Consider the following 13,961-nt stretch of genomic DNA (forward strand, 5'->3'; position numbering starts at 1 on the left):
TGCCCCCCATCTGTAATCCCTGCTGCTGGGAGTTCTGTGGGATTCTCTCTCACTGCTCCCCATCTATAATCCCTGGTGCTGGGAGTTCTGTGGGATTCTCTCTCACTGCCCCCCATCTGTAATCCCTGCAGCTGGGAGTTCTGTGGGATTCTCTCTCACTGCTCCCCATCTGTAATCCCTGCTGATGGGAGTTCTGTGGGATTCCCTCTCACCTGCCCCCCAGCTGTAATCCCTGCTGCTGGGAGTTCTGTGGGATTCTCTCTCACTGCTCCCCATCTGTAATCCCTGCTGATGGGAGTTCTGTGGGATTCCCTCTCACTGCCCCCCATCTGTAATCCCTGCTGCTGGGAGTTCTGTGGGATTCTCTCTCACTGCTCCCCATCTGTAATCCCTGCTGATGGGAGTTCTGTGGGATTCTCTCTCACTGCTCCCCATTTGTAATCCCTGCTGATGGGAGTTCTGTGGGATTCTCTCTCACTGCCCCCCATCTGTAATCCCTGCTGCTGGGAGTTCTGTGGGATTCTCTCTCACTGCTCCCCATCTATAATCCCTGGTGCTGTGAGTTCTGTGGGATTCTCTCTCACTGCCCCCCATCTGTAATCCCTGCTGCTGGGTGTTCTGTGGGATTCTCTCTCACTGCTCCCCATCTGTAATCCCTGCTGATGGGAGTTCTGTGGGATTCCCTCTCACTGCCCCCCATCTGTAATCCCTGCTGCTGGGAGTTCTGTGGGATTCTCTCTCACTGCTCCCCATCTGTAATCCTTGCTGATGGGAGTTCTGTGGGATTCCCTCTCACTGCCCCCCATCTGTAATCCCTGCTGCTGGGAGTTCTGTGGGATTCTCTCTCACTGCTCCCCATCTGTAAACCCTGCTGATGGGAGTTCTGTGGGATTCCCTCTCACTGCCCCCCATCTGTAATCCCTGCTGCTGGGAGTTCTGTGGGATTCTCTCTCACGGCTCCCCATCTGTAATCCCTGGTGCTGGGAGTTCTGTGGGATTCTCTCTCACTACTCCCCATCTGTAATCCCTGCTGCTCTCAAGATTTATGCCTTGTATTTTACCTCAGGCCTGGGATCGCAGACTTTCATGTTTTACTTAGGCTAACTGGAATACAATTCCCTGCTTTCTCTCTCCCTCTTTACTGAAGAAAGATGTCACATTGGCATGCCACCAATTCAAAGATACTGATCCAGAGTGTGGATATTGTTCTAATTAACATCTCCTGAAAACATCTTCCGTCATGGAAAATGTCCAGTACTTTAAGAAATCTGTGAGCTCTCTTGTCCCTCCTCTCTTTCAGGCAATACCTCATGCTTACAATCTGAACCTTCATTTGTGAGAACCTATGCCCGTCTCACATTTTTTTTCTTTGCAACAAACTTTGGTGTATTTATTTATTAAAAAGGAACCAATACATCAAGCTGACAGTTCATGTTACCCTGCTGTTCCTTATCATGGTGGTCATCTCCATTACCCTGGAATGCTGAAATAACTCAGCTCCTCTCAGGCTGACCTCGTTTACCCTAGAATTTAATCACTCCATCACTGGGAGTGGTGTTTTCAATCTTCATGGCCCAAACCTTCACCATAACTTTCCTGTCACCTCCCATTACAATTTACTGAATTAGATCCTATTTAGTAAGGCTCCTTTTAAATCAACTGCATTCTCACAAGGCAGTGTACATAACAGCAGATGTGCTTTAGATCTTCAATTTCTTCATCTGCACCACTGGACTGACAATGAATCATCATGTCTTTGATCAACAAAGAAAAGAGCATGACTGTCCACAATAAGCATCCCACTGGATTTCTCTGATGTGATTCAACCCAGAAAAATCATCACTTTGAACTTCAGATGACACTGGCTGTTGAACAAAACTGCTCAGCGATGTGGTCATTCATCTCCAACTCCATTCTCTCATGAGCCCAGAGGATCTTGAGCATTCCCTTCGGTTATCCTTGAGATGCGCTGAGGTAACAGCAAGCAAGCACAAAACTCGAAAGGCTGTACAACAAGATTCAGGTAAAAGTCTGAGCACCAGCCCATGCTTCAGTGGCTCCCATGTGACTGGCACAGGAGGGGGCAGCTCAGATCTAGATTCGGGTCGGCTGATTGACAGCCGGCCAGGTGGAGTCAGCCCTTGGGTGGTCTTCCGGCAGGTACAGAGATCGCCCCACAATTCTTTCACTATTTTAAAAATCCAACAGATACCAGACTAATCTCTCTAACTATTCCTCAAAATCTACACACACTTTCCAGGTGTTATTATTGTTTCCTGGTCCAAACAAAAGTAGAAACAAAGTGAAAGGCCTTTTGCTACTCTGGAGAAAGCAGGAACAGAGGAAGCTCCACTCCTGTGATGTGGCACTGAGGCACAGATAAAAGTGGCAAGCAGTTCGACAGGAATAGCTATTCAGGTTAGCGAATCAGAACCATAATTTATTGTCAAGAACATTTCACAAAGTTCATTGATTCACAACAGCAATCACAGTGCAAATGTTGCTACAAAGTTTTATTTAAAAATAATTAAATTAGTGGAAAAATAGGACAAATTGAGATAGTGTCTATCGTTCACTATCCATTCAGAAATCTGATGGCGGAGGGGAAGGAGCTGTCTTTGTGCCACTGGGCGTTCATCCTCAGGCTCCTAAACCTCATTCCCAATGGTAGCAGTGTGAAGAGGGCATGGCCAAGATGGTGGGAGTCCTTGAGCATAGAGGCTGCTTTCTTAAGACACTGCCTCTTGTCGATGTTTTCATTGGAGTGAAGATTGATGCCCATGATGTGGCAACTCTCTGGAGTAATTTCCTGTCCTGTGCATTGGCACCTCCACACCAGAGGGTGATGGAACCAGTCAGAATGCTCTTCTCAGTAGACCTGCAGACATTTTTGAAACTTTTCGGTGGCATACCAAATCTCCTCAAACTCTTTACGAAGAATAGCTGCTGGTGAACGTCCTTCATGTTTGCATTGACATAAAGGCTCCAGGACAGATTCTATGAGATGATGGGGAAGTGGCATTAAAGAATGAGGAGCAGCATGCAGGTCTTGCAAGATGAATCTTCATAAAGGCATGTAAATGAGATGATAACAGTGGGAAATGAGAGTCTCACACCATAAAATTTAGATGTTACTGGACAATTGATGTGAAGATAATCCATATAAAATTAAAAGACTAAACAAAAGGCCTTTTCTGCATGTCATACATCGAATTCCATCATACTGAAGTGAAGTATTTTGAAGGTAACCAATTAGAAATCACTGACATATTTCACATCAAAAGCTCTAAAGAGTTTCAACAATTGAACTTCAAACTACATGGAACTAATCAGTCTTTATGTGCTGTGGATGCCCATACTGGCTTCAAAGCTTTGCCAAGTTACAAGCACTTCTTTTAACAGCAAAACATATTTTACTGTCATGACCAAATGCATAGATACTTTTGTGAAGAGACACGTCTACATTGCTTGAAAACATCAGTCATTGCATCAACTATTTCATCCTGCAAAAGACACCAAATTTAAAAAAAAAACAGAATTTTTTCTTGTGTAAACTACCATGCTTTCTAGTTTACCTACTTATGGCAGTCAGATTATTTGGTGACAATGTAATTGGATTTGACACATTCAGCTGTGGAGCATGATATATATTGTTGTTTATTGTAAATATTTTGCTCTCTCAGATTAGTACAACAAGTCTTGTCCTTAGATCTGGTGACGTTCTAGAAAAATAACGACCAACTCCATTTATAAACAAACATAGTTATTAATTTTGATATCTGTGAAGACTACTCAAACAATGAATCTGAAGGGAATAATACGAAGTGCAATGAAGGAAACAGAATGACTGAAGAAAATCCATTCATACCTAAAACCTCCCTGGGTTCAAGGCAACTGACAGCAATGCATAAATTGGAGGAAAAACAGCTGACTTTCCATCTGGGGACTTTCAATGGCATTAACATCAACTTCTCTGGTTTCTGAAACCTGCTCTCCTTTCTCCCTCCCTTCCTTCTGTCTTCATTTCCTCAGCTCCCCAACTTCTTCTCTTTCTATTCCCCCAGCCATCCTTCCTCTCCTTGCTTGCTAGTGTACCCTACCTCCCTTCTCTAACTATTACCTCCTGCCTTTGGAGCATGCTCCTCCCCCAAGACATTTTGCTTTATAATGGATTTTATTCTATGTTAAAGAAGTGTTTACCTTAGAGTATTGACAGGCCTACTAAAGACGAAGGAAGAGGAATAGGAATCAATTAGAAATGCACAAACAGAAGTTGGTCCCCTGTTCCTCATTTCTAGGATCTTCTGAGATACTTTACAACAGGTAATGGCTCCATTCCTTGCTGATTTGTAGTAAGTATATTGTGGATTACCAATTCATTTTGTAAGCGGGAAGTGATAATGCAAACAATGGAGCAGAACATAGTTCTCTGGTCCTGATGCAATCAAAGAGCAAGTGGGAGAAGGCAGTAACACCCTCAAGATAAAAGTCCAGCAGGGCCGGAAAAAGGAAACTGGATGAATTTCCCACTACTTGCAGTGAATGACCTATCTAGGCATCCTCCTGATCCCACGGTTTCACATGTCATTTATCTTCACTCATTTACTTCAATCACCACCCATGAATCAGAAATGGTTGTACAGATGGAATATAACAAAGGCAACAGGCACTAACAACATTTCAGTGGATGGCTGGATCTTGAGAATTTGCCATTTCCCAAGTTGAGCAGCTCCAATGGCATCTACCCAACCATTTGGAAAATTACCCAGGTCCACTCAGCCCTAAACATCAGTTCAGATTCAATCATATACCATCCCTGCAGCAAATTGCAGGGAGGTGGGATAAATAATTACTGACAAGCACATGAATAATTGCCGTGGGTTTAGCCACCAACTCTACAAATCAGTCTGGTCAGGTAACATCCGTGGCCAAAAGAACCAAATACTGAAAATGTATGTCTACATTCACAATGAGGCATTTTGGGTTCATTTTTTTTTGGCACATTTGATTTCTATTGTCCAATGAAGAAATTATAGGGAGGGGTTAAAAGGGACATGAGGAATGGGGGATGTAGTGGTATGGAGGCAGCTACAGGAAAAGACCCAACCATAAATTGACATGGAAAAGTACATGTGCTGTTGAAGAATGAGCTCAAGTGGATATTATCAGGACTCAGTTGAGTAGGAAAAGACACTAAAGATAATGTTTGAGCTATTTATGGGTGTGACATACTGCTTCTGATTAAAAAGTGGCCTTAAAGATGAAGAGAACAAACAAATCCCAAATACAAGGTCAACTGTAGACTAAAACAATAGCTGGAGGAAACTTTGTGGAACATCAGGCCAAGTTATAGGGAATTTAACTTTAATACTCTAATAATCTTTATAAGCTAATTAATTTATAATACAGCACATTCAAAATGGATTAGCACAAATCCACTCTTCGATTGTGGAGGCAAAGTGGTTGAGGCTCACTTAAACAGTGTCTTGTCAAAAATAAAAGATATTACTGGAGGAACTGCAAAATTACCTTTCTGAATATTATGTTAAATAGTGTACAGTTGTGGAAAATTCTGCAATTGAGAAATTCTGTGTTACATTAGACAACTAATTTATGAAAATAGAACATAACTGATAATCTGAGGGCCTTAAGGATGTATCAAAGACAAAACTGTTCTCAGGACGTAACCACAAAGGTTTTTGTGACAATTTGGAATATATATTCTATGATCAAACTGCCATTAGTGTTTGTTGATATGGCCAATCAGGTGACTGATCATGCATCAAAATCAAGGATAAAGAGAAAAAGTTTCAAAAATCAGGAAGACAATCAAGGAACAAGTTGATCAGCAATCGACTTAAAAGGGTATTTTGCATCCATATGGATTCTTTGACGAACAAAGTTGGGGATCTTTGAAATGATAATTATTCAATTACATGGAATCAACTTATCTGACTGATGGTATTTCAAAAATGTTTGACACAATTTCATGAAAGCAATTTAGTTAATGCTTCCATTTATATCTCCATCTGTAATTCTTTAAAATAGCCCCATTTCTACACTACCTCTAGAAAAGAGACCTCCCCTGATCCACACAGGGAATTTACTCCTTGACGATTTCAGCTGGATAGCTCTTGTCCAGAGCTCTTCTCTAACTCCTTGTTTTTACAGTCCATCCAGGACTCATCTCCCCTCACAGAATGCCAGGCAATGAGTCCACTGATGCCACAAATCATAGAGGATTAAAGTTATAATTAGAGTCATTTACAACTCCACCACTCATGCAGAACTTGATGAAGGGCTATTTTCTCCAATGGACAGGAAAATACAATGAATTCCAACAAGCCTGCATGTTGTTCAAAATCTCTTCAGGTGAGGAGTTTTCATGGAGTTAAATGGCAGGTCTTCCAAGCACAATTACCACACCTTGTCAGCATTACGTGAGAATTCATGTCATCAGCTGCCTTCTGTTGCCACTTGATTCTGCAAAGCCATCCAATTTACCAAGGTACATAAATCCCAGAAAAAAATGCACAATCTATTCATTAACTGAACTGGAACTAAAGCACCAGCAACACAACATGGTCACAAATTGTTACCTGCTGAATTCCCACCAGAGTGTCTTTTAGTGCAGAAAAGAATCAGAATTTATTATCGTGCAAGTGTCATGGAATTTGTTGGTTTGGAGCAGAATTATTGTGCATTACAGATGGAAAATTGCTATAAATCTTTTTTTTTTTGCAAATACACTTAAAAAATTTAAATTACTGCAATAAAGGGGAAAACACCTATGGTTCATTCTCCATTCAGAAATCTGGTGGCGGAGGGGAAGAAGCTGTTTTTGTGCCATTGGGTGTTTGTCTTCAAGCTCCTGTACCTCCTTCATGATGGTAGCAGTGAGAAGAGGGCATGGCCTGTTTGGTGAAGGTCCTAGGTGATAGAGACTGCTTTCTTGATGTAGTCAAGACTAATGCCCATGATGGCACAGGCTGGGTTCACAACTCTCTGTAGTCTTTTCCTGTCTTGTACATGACACCTCTATACCAGAGAGTGATACAACAGTTAGAATGCTCTCCGTGATGTATAGTTGCTGAGCAGCTTTCTTCATGATTGCCTTAACATGAAGGCCCCAGGATCGATCTTCCAGAGACCTTGAGACCCAGGAATTTGAAGTTCTTTATCCTCTCTGCTGCAGAAACCTGAATGAGGACTAATTTGAGTTATCCCTGCTTCCCCTTCCCAAAGTCCACAATCGGGTCCTTAGTTTTGCTGACGTTGGGTGCCACCACTCAACTCGCTGATCTATCTTACTCCTGAACGCTTCCTCGTTGCCGTCTGATATTCTCCTGATAACCGTGGTATGATCAGAAAATTATAGATGGCATTTGAAATGTGCCCTGTCACACAGTCATGGGTGTAGAAAGAGTAGAGCCTGCATCCCTGAGGTGCACCTGTGCTGATTGTCAGTGAGGAGGAGATGTTGTTACTGACCCACACTGACTGTTGTCTTCTGAAGAGAAAGTCAAGCATCCAGTCGCAGAGGGAGGTGCAGAGGCCCAGTTTGGAAGCTTTCTGACCAGGATTGAGGAGATTATGGTGTTGAAAGCTGAGCAGTAATGAATGAAATGTAGCCTAATGTACATGTTGAGGTTGTTGAGATGTTCCAGGCCTGAATAGAGAGTCAGTGAGATTGTATCTGCTGTGGAGCAATTGGGCTGGTAGGCGAATTGCACTTGGTCCAGGTCTTTACTTGGATATGAATTAATTCTGGCTATGACCAACCTCTCAAATGATTTCATTACAGTAGACATGAGAGCTACAGGCAATAGTCATTGAGGCAGCTCACTCTACTCCTCTTGGGTACCAGTATGAATGATGCCTTGTTTAAGTAGAAAGAAACCTTTGACTACAGCAGTGAGAGGTTGAAAATGTCTGTGAAGATTCCAGCTAATTGCTTGCCAGGTACATCATCATGACCTGATGCCTTGTGAAGTTTTAACCTCTTGAAGGATATTCTGACATTGGGTTCAGAGACAGATATTACAAGGTCGCCATCTTCTGCAGGGATTCTCATTCATACCATTGAATTCTCCTTTTCAAAGTGAACATAAATGGTGTTCTGCTCATCAGGGTGTGAAGCATGACAGCCATTTATCATGTTAAGCTTTGCCTTGTGAGATGTAATGGCCTGCAAGCTCTGCCATAACTGGTGAGTATCTGATTCTGTGTCTAACTTCATTTGGAATTCTCTCTTTGCAGTCTTCTGTAGACTTTATGTCGAGATCTGGATCACCAGTCTTAAACACCATCAACCTCGTCCTCAGCAGGGTGTGGTTGAGTACTGACAGTATATGCATGTGGACCTGATGAAGGTTCTGATGAAGTTGGTGACAGCAATAGCATATTCATTCAAGTTTGAAGATGAGTCCTTGAATATGGTCCAGACCATTGATTCAAAGCAGTCCCGTAGGTTCTCCTCCCCCTCCCTTGACCATACTTTCACCATCTTCATCACTGGTGCTGTAGTCCTCAGTCTCTGTTGGTACACCAGGAGAAGAAGAATAGCCAAGTGATCAGACTTGCCAAAGTGCATTCATGGGATGGTTGCATAAGTGTTCATCATGGTCATGTAACAGTGTTCAGTTAGGTTGGCTCCTCTGGTTTCACAGGTTATATGTTGGAGATAGTTTGTCAGAGTCTTCTTCAGGTTGGCCTGGTTGAAGTCCCCTTCAGTGATTGGGAAGGTATCAGGATGCTTTGGTCAATTACCTTGAAGCAATGAAGCAAATTGGGAAAACATCCTGCTTAGCATATCTTAATTCAAGGCCTTAGTTACAAGCTGAAAAGCCTCACACATTCATCTAAAAGTGTTCATTCAGGAAACTGTTGGCTCACAACCAAAATAAAACAGATTTTTCAGTCAGTGAAAATTATATGTTCTCCTTTCCTCATCTTTTCCCATCCTTACCAATTCACTAACTGTGAAATCTACGACTTAAATTCCAGTTTGATTTTCTTCTCCTTTACTACAACTCTCCTTTCAGGACTTTACTGACTACACAACAATATAGTTGGAAGAAAAGATGTAAAGGAGGGGATTGGAAGACAGTGTGTAAATGAAGGAAAAATGCCCCAGCAGCATTCAGAGAGACAGATGGATTTTGAAGCAGAAGATTTAAAGAGCCACACGCACAGAGATCACAAGTTAATCAAGAGAAGAAGTGATTAAATAACAATGGACAATCACATGCAACACTTCAGAGAGATGAAACAGCAGTTCAATTGTTCATGAGGAAGTTGTCTTCAGCTTACCATTATTATCAGATAGCTATTCAGTCATGCATTCATACTGACTAAACTTAGAAAATGCATTACGTATTACACAGATTTATTTTCAATACTATTATTTGAGTTTCCATTTTTGTTTGCTTCATTACCTCCACTCAATAAGAGTCATTGTTCTATGTACTGGTTACCTTCCAGCACAATCCCCAAAAGACCAATTTTCATGCACAAGTCTCGACAGTGAGTGAAATCTAGCTTTTAAAATGAAAGAACATGAGGAAAACTGCTCATCGAATTGCCTTAAACAAGTCTAAAAGATGGAATCAATATATTGAATACTGAGAAAGAATGAGGCTAATGCCAAATAAGCAAAGCACTACTTTTTGGAGATCGAAGAAACCGGCTCAGAGAATTATAAACATACTTCCTGCTTTACTTTTACTTCTCACAGCTTCTCCTCTCCTCATTTTCCCATTTCCATCCCTCTCACGTGCTCTATCTTCAATTCCCAATCTCAAACTCTCTCAGTTGCACTCTCCTCTTAAATCCCTACCTAAAATCTATAGTTATTCTGTCTTCAACACTCAACTGCTCTGAGCCTCTCAAATTGCTTTCTTTGTCAGAACCTTCCTATTCTGCATTTGGTGACTCATGTACAAAGGTTATAGAAGACATTCTACACAGGAGCAGGCACCAAAAGATGAAGATACAAGATAAGGTGTGTCATGGCTGGCTCCTGGGGTGAGGGAAAATGGCAGCTTTCACTGAACAGAAAACCAACATTGGAGGTTAAGAAAGAATGTCAAACAAAGCGCAGTGAAGTATCTGTAAAAGGTGAAAACAATAGCTCATTGTGACATGGGAGCTCTCCAACTTTCCACAAACAGAATGCAGCTGAGAAGCAGCAAAGTGCTATATTACTAGTGAAATATAATGGGTAATATTGCTCATTTGCCAAAAGATCTGTATGAACAATGTCCATCTAATTTGAACTCTCTATCAGGAGACATTGATCAAAGTTTGCAGTTTATGATGCTGTGCCTTTGTGTATCCTTTCGTCCAGTGTTCTTATTCTGCCAGTTTTTGAGCATTCTTAATGCCTTCCTTGTTATTTCCTAAAAATAAATGTTCTAAAATGTATTATACACAAATTATTATTCATTAGCTCATGTGATTATTATCAATCTTGTCTTTATGATTTTCAGGATTACGGAAATTCACCCTGAGAGAATTCACAAATCACCACAGAATGTGCAATGAAGGAAATAAATCAGCGCAAGTTTATTGTTCTACTCACATTCTCCTGATGCCCATGCAGATGACATGGTGTCCTGTAACACAGAATCAGCCCCTCATAGCCTGGAAACAGGCTCAGCTTATCTGCTCCAAACATGTCCACTTGCTTTAGTCCCAAGGTCAAAGTTCAAAGTACAAATATATTGTCAGTGTACATAGATGCCATTGCATTAAAGCCTGAGATTCATTTTTCCTGTCGGCCAAGTAGTGATAAAAAAAACAGTACTCAAGATAGCCTGAGAATACAGCAATGGTACATAGAAATGAATAAATGTATTCCATTGGAAAAAAATAACATATAATTTAAGAAATAACATCACAGTATTCGAACAAATTTGGGAACCGTACATGGAACACAACAGAGAAGTCCTACTGCGGACCTCCACCGCCTAAAATGACAGAAGGAGAAGAAGACGAAATGAACTGACCCATTATGTAAAAGTAGATGACACAAATTTCTTGTTTATTTTCATTGTGTGATGACATTGTTTAATGGGTTTAATGTATCATATATGTTGAACGTTGAATGGGTGGGGAGGGGGGGTGAAGGAGGGAGGGAAGGGGGGAAAAAGGGAGAAAATGACACTGTATATTCAAGAAGGAAATGTTTGTGTGTATTTTGGTCAGTATGGTTCATAGTGTGAAAAATAAAAAAAAATTAAAAAAAAGAAAACATACATTTACAAAAAAGAGAAATATAAACAAATTGACTGCAATACAGAAGAAAATAAGATAAATTTTCATCTGTCTGCACATATAAAACCAGACGAAATAGGATTTTATTGAACCATGGGGTGCACATATACACACTTAATATACACCATATAAAATTACATTAAAACAAAGAAATATCAAATAAATATGTAATTCCTTTATAAGAGACTCAAGGTTACAGGAGACCATTGATCAAACTCACAGCCTGAGGAAGAAGTTATTTTCCAACCTGGCAGAAGAGATTTTGATGCCCCTGTACCTTCTTCTTGATGATAGTGGGTCAAAGATACTTGCTGTCCATTTGCCCACATTAGGCTCATACCCTTCAAATCCTTTTCTATCTGAAAATATAGATAATCACAAAAAGGGTGTTTTCTCAGAACACAAACCCCCTGTAATGTGGGGTAGCCTGTCCAGAGGGAGAAGAAAAAAACAACAGGTTGCATAGCTCAATATACATATATCCATTCCAAAAGATGAATATTCCAATGCAGTGATGATTCTTGACCTTGGAGGTCTGACTTCAGGGAACATGTGCTCAAAAGCCACTGCTAATCATTTTGTACATGAACATGAATAAAATGCCTTTGGGTAGACAGAAACAACTTTTTTTCATCTGCACATTTGCAATGAGATCATCCTATAGATTAATTGATTTGTTTTGTGCTCCAGGAGCATTTGCTGGACCAGGTAACAATAGATCAGTAATCAAATGGAAACTAATCAATTTCTCTGTTATCCTTCAACATGTAAACTTTAGAGTTTGCATTAAACCTAATCCAAAATACATCTTTCAAATTAAAGCTAGACTAGTTCACAGATGTAACACTCTGCTGTCTCATGTGACCCTTATGTTACATTATGAATATTCCGAGATATGACGCTAATCAGAAAAAAAAGGAAAGAAGTATAGGTTGCACAAAACTCTCACCACCAGGTTCAGGAGCAACTGCTACCCCTCCACCATCAGGCTCCTCAGTAAAAAATAGTCAATCAGGGACTCCTTTAAGTATTCTTACTTTTGCACTTTATTAATTCTTTTTCTCTCTGGATTGCAGAGTCTATTTGTTTACATTTCATTACTTGTTTACATGTATACAAATGTTCTTGAGTACAGTTTTGTGCATTACCTATAATTGGACTATTTTTTTTTCAAAGGTTTGCATCCTGAAAAACATTGGGAATTATGATAGACAATTTCATGCTGAATACCAAAAAAATTGCTGATTTGCTTTCACATAGGAAGTTGTAGAAATATTAGATTAATTTACAGTATATTGAATTTAGCATTAAACAAATACTCACCACAGCACAAATGTAAATGAATGTCTTGCAGCTGTTGCAATATTGACTAGACATTTCTGCTGTACTGAATTATCCTGAAGACAATAAATGTTATTATTAAGTACACTCACTATGCTATTGCCTGAAGAACATGTCCATCAACATGCATTCAATCTATATCAATATAATGCACTGCATGTACAAGTCTACAGGTGTATTGTGAAGAGCATTCTAGCTGGTTGCATCACCATCTGATACCTAGGTGCCAGCGCTCAGGACAAGAAAAAGACTTGAGGTTTGTTAACTCAGCCGGCAACATCACAGGCGTCAGATCATTCCATTGAGGACATTTACAAGAGGCAGTGTCCCAAGAAAGCAGTTTCTATCCTCAACGACACTCACCCCAACCCCACCCCCCACCAGGCCATGCCCTCTTCAATCGTGAAAAAGATACAAGAGCCTAAAGATGAGCACTCAGCGGCACAAGGACAACTTCTACCCCGCTGCCATCATATTCCTAAATGATCAATCAATCAAAGAAACTGCCTTACTTTAACTTTTCATGCTCTGTGATGTTGCTGGAAAACAATGAATTTTGTGACTTGCTCGTGACAATAAATTCTGATTCAGAGCATCTGCTTTTGATAGCTGCTATTTTAGCCTGTCTGCATCTATCCTGACGAAGAATGCCTAAGCCTAAAACAATGTTTGCATAGCACCTGAACTGAGTGCATGCCCAGGTATGGTTAGAGTGACCAAAACAGCTTGCTTTGTGGGCAAGATACTAAAAGACAAAATGAGAGGAAATCACAAAAATAGATTGTGATAGTACAGATTCTATCACCAATGTGTATATGTACATATGTACAGATGGTAGTGTAGGATGACTGTGATTGGCTGAGAGTGTAGCCACACCTACTGGCAGGTCTTAAAGGATTGCTCCTAGCCAGACCAGGTCATTCTGGACTGGTCGACCTATTTGTGATATGCTCCAGTCTTTTAGTTCATAAAAGCCTTGGTTTGGATCAAGTCTTTGGTTCGTTCGACGTGCACTACATAGATGAGATTGAATAAGAAAAGTATGTATTTAGTGAATTTTGTGATCAGCAGCCCAAAATCCATAAATTACACCCAAAAATGAAATCTTCGCTGTCTGGTGTAAGTGGTAATTGTGCCTCGCCAGCAGGAAAAAAAAGAATCTCAGGGCTGTATGTGATGTTATGTATGTACTCTAACAAAAAACCTGAATTTTGAATTTAATCTGTGGTTTGTCAGACCCCCACTATTTAAAGTGTATTAGTCCAGATGAAAGGCTCTGATATGGACTGGAAATGGAAAAAACATTTCATGATGACATAATTGCGAGCTATTCTGGGATTATT

General features: G+C 40.5%; 1 protein-coding gene and 1 long non-coding RNA gene across 16 annotated transcripts in view; one reads left to right on the plus strand and one right to left on the minus strand.

Annotated features, from left to right (window-relative positions):
* Positions 1 to 10,746, plus strand: part of LOC138761062 (uncharacterized) — a 36,807-nt gene extending 26,061 nt beyond the window's left edge. Inside the window, exon 2 of the long non-coding RNA XR_011356093.1 lies at positions 10,491 to 10,746. This is a non-coding gene — a long non-coding RNA (uncharacterized lncRNA). The remainder of the gene's footprint in view (positions 1 to 10,490) is intronic.
* LOC138760976 (astrotactin-2-like) overlaps positions 1 to 13,961 on the minus strand; it is a 1,981,947-nt gene that overhangs the window by 1,677,738 nt on the left and 290,248 nt on the right. The window lies entirely within an intron of this gene.

Source organism: Narcine bancroftii, chromosome 1 (genome assembly GCF_036971445.1).
Source record: "Narcine bancroftii isolate sNarBan1 chromosome 1, sNarBan1.hap1, whole genome shotgun sequence".
Lineage (NCBI taxonomy): Eukaryota > Metazoa > Chordata > Chondrichthyes > Torpediniformes > Narcinidae > Narcine > Narcine bancroftii.